Genomic DNA, 3,939 nt, shown 5'->3' with positions numbered 1-3,939 from the left:
GGGAGGGGAGGGAGGGAGGGGGATCAAGGTTGGGGTGGGTGAGATTTTATGTATTTAGCTTGGAATGGTCCGGCTCAGCTCTCCTGCACCCACGCACTATCGTTTCCAGCGTGAGATCTGACGAATGTGACGTCTGCTGGCACGGACGCAAAACTTTGAATATTCTTCTTCTTTATGTTAAAACGTGTATTCGTCAAACGCCCTGTGCTGTGTGGGAGCGCTGAGCAACGAACATGAGGTAATAGTGTTGAAATCCATGGGAATGAAACTCAGTTCACTTGTCTGTAAAGTGATACACCAACTGTCAGAGTCAATTACTTATTTAGCGAAAAACATTGTTTCTGATGCACATTTTAAAGGAAGTGAGGCCTGAAAACTAACTTTAATCAGATTTTCTTCTTCTTCTGTGTTTTATTTGAAGTGTTGATCCATTAGAAGATGTAAAAACCATCTCAGTGTAGTTTTACATCTCCTCTCTCAGGTTTCTCTCTGCAGCTCTAGTAACAACAGGTCAGTCAACCAATCAGAAGAGAGGAGGCTCTGAGCCTCTCTTTCGATTGGCTGACTGTTTTCTGAGTGATCCAATAAAAATAAAGCAGATTTCAGGTAAAAAACACTCAGAGAAACCAAATCCTGCAAGGTTTGGATGGTGGGTCCAGGTGGGCGGGGCTTGGTGACTGCTTTGTTGTGACATCACAAAGTTCCAGAAGTCCTGACGGCTGGTTTTAAGGCTCAGTTTCTGAATACAGGCTGTGTGCATTTCTCTGTGGACTGAGGCTTTGATACTTTCACAGTATTAATATAGAAGCTAGAGCTGATCTATAATCACACTACACATGGACACAGACCTTTACACTGGATGGGACCTTTAATGTAAAATATTGAAATAGAAGAATAATACTGTGAACCTGTAGGTTTTTGCTCTCAAAATATATCTACAATTTATCCAACTAATGAACCTGCAGACGCTTGAAGTGGTGTGGGTGTTAGCTTGTTTTGAGACCATTAGACCCAGTAAAGTGAACTTTGTTTAGAAAAAAAACTGCTATAAAGAATCCTGTCCTTGTCTGTAAATCAAAGACGTCACAGCAGCAGCATTATGTATATTTTGATATTCTTACATTGTGGTCCACTGTGTGTTTTTAAATGGTCGTACAGGGAATTTAGTAGCTATCAGTTTGTAATGAGATTACAGTAATCTTGTGATTGGTAGTCATTCACTCTCCAGTCTTGTGCCCCTGGATTCAGTGATAGAGATCTGCTGTATCTGCTGTGTGTTTTCTCTCCGCTGCAAAAAATATCCTCCATAAAAAAAAAACACATTGTTCAGGCTGAGAATCAACACAGAGAGCAGAGAGCATCTGACTTCTTGACAAATTCTTAATTTCCTGGAAACTAAACACTGAAACGTGGCAGAGTGAGATGGCTCACTGTACAGTTATAAATCCTACAATGACATCTGTGTGTTTTGTTTCCTGGAAAGCCCTGAAACGAGCATTTGTCAGTGAGTCAAATAGACATTTTTCCAAAGTTCAGTTTGCAACGTGAAAACGAACTTCTGTCAAGTGTCTGAAAAATGAGCCACACTTCCCTGAAATATGTCATGGCTTCATCTGAATCCACAGTTTCACCTCTGACTGTGACCCTGTAGTATTTCACTTCCTTAAAGTTATGAGACTTGAGAAATAAAGTCAATTAAAAACAACAAAACAATGTACAGATTGATGCATGAGAAGCCGAGATATGCAGAGTTAAAGACCCCGGTTTGGGTTAAAGTCCAAAAAACACGGGATCCCTCACTTTTCATCTACGACTTGAAAGAAATGAACAAATATTTTGATAATGATTCATCATTTCAGCCATTTTCTTAATAAAAACAGTATTTGCTGGACAGATAAAACGAGCAATTTGAAGACGTTACCTCGAGCTCTGTGACAAAAATAATAATAAAAAATAATCAACATATTAATTAATAATGGAAATAATAGTCTTTGAGGCCAAGCCAGAATCACTGGGTGATGTCACCTCAGCAGTTTTCTCAGTTTTGATGGAGCTTCTCTAAACTTATTGTCATAGGCTGAGTGTAAGATCCAGTTAACGTAACCCTGACCAAGAGGACACGCCCCCTGACTTTGTTAACAGCGTCACCAAACGTCAACACTTTCTCCTTATGTTTTTAAGAAGTCAGGAGTTCTGTGTCGCACTTCAGCGAAATTGACTTAAATCCCCCCAAAGAAGAGCAAAAGGTTAATTCACTAAAACTGGCAGCAGTTTCAATAATTGTGATTTTGTTCAAAATGCATCAGTGAATCAATTAGAAAATTAATCGGCAGCTATTTTGATTATCAATTAATCGTTTGACTAATTTTTGATGATGTCTGGCCTCTCAAATGTTTTCTGGTGTTCTTTAAAACAAATTCAAGTACTTTTCTTTCACTATTTACTAACATTTTAAGACTCAACGATTAATTTATTATTAATACATTTTATATTTATCAGGAAAATAATTGACAGATTAATCAACAATGAAATATTTATAATTGTTTGTTTCAGCCTAATTCTGATAAAGTTTGAGTCTGTTTCCACAACGCAAGAATAAGTAAAGGAGTCTGGACTGACCAGTGACATTTTTTGCAGTGTGGTCCTGTGAGTGGCTGTATTGTGTGTGTGTGTGTGTGTGTGTGTGTGTGTGTGTGTGTGTGTGTGTGTGTGTGTGTGTGTGTGTGTTTGGGAACCCTGAGCGATAAGAAAGTGGAGGTCCTATCTGTAATCAGAGAGAATGAGGCGAGTGAAAACAGCCTGTTCATGCTGCTGGTTATTCTTAGTGCCGAGGAAATGAGCCTGGAGCCAGGACGACTCACCTGACTGCTATCACACACACACATGCACACACACATGCACACACACATACAGACGTACGTACCACAGCCAGATATATATGCACAGATAGGCATACACACCAGACGTAAAGACTACAGTTGTACAAACAGTTCAGAGAAGCATAAATAATGAGTTCATGACGCAGTTAAAGTCAAACACACGCACCAGCCCAGAACAGGAAACACCCGTCACCTGGAGACTCACAGTCTCACTCAAATTAAAAGTCATTTATCCGTCTGCTACCGCTCGTACCTGCTCTGTAAATCACTCGTCCCGTGTTCTTCTCTGAGGATGGATCTGAAACCAACAGGGCGAACTTTCTAGTTTTTGGTTTCGTAATGGCTTCCCCTCGTTCTGCAGGAAAAGCCTGTGTCATGTGAAGTTTCAATAGCTGTAAGATGATACAGTATATTTGTGGTTTTAAGTACCAAAAACCATCTCAATGTAGTTTTACATCTCCTCAGTCAGCCAATCAGAAGAGAGACTCCGCCTGCTGTAGCTTGGTAAAAACTCACCTGTAATGGCGACGGCTGGTCAGCGATGAAATGAGCCGAACAAATGATCAAATTCAGAATGAAATCCTCCGGCTGGATTCTGTGTGAAGCTGTAGACCGAAGCCTTAGACCTGGTTCTGGAGCAAACTGAAGAATCATCCGGCGGCATCGGGGGAGACCGTGTGCGGTTTTGCAGTTTTGGCCGCTAGACTCTCGAAGCGGACGGGTACAGTGCTAGTGTGCGTCGAGGCCAGAGGTCGAGGCCATAAGGGAGGTGGTTGATTGGGCAGCTGGGACAGCAAGAGTGGAATATGGCGAGGGGATTGAAAGAAGGGATTGATTGGGACAGCAGACGAAGGATCGGTGGTGACGTTAAGGCGAGTGCATGGAAGAAAAATTACTAGATTTCACATCCAGGGAAAACAGATCCTGCCAAGTTTGGATGGTGGGTCCAGGTGGGCGGGGCTTGGTGGCTGCTTCGTTGTGACATCACAAAGGCTCAGTTTCTGAATACAGGCTGTGTGCATTTCTCTGTGGACTGAGGCTTTGATACTTTCACAGTATT

Source organism: Seriola lalandi, unplaced genomic scaffold (assembly GCF_002814215.2).
Source record: "Seriola lalandi dorsalis isolate HSWRI2012SDOR001 ecotype SW California unplaced genomic scaffold, Sedor1 jcf7180002054955, whole genome shotgun sequence".
NCBI classification, from domain to species: Eukaryota; Metazoa; Chordata; class Actinopteri; order Carangiformes; family Carangidae; genus Seriola; species Seriola lalandi.
This window is presented reverse-complemented; position numbering follows the sequence as displayed.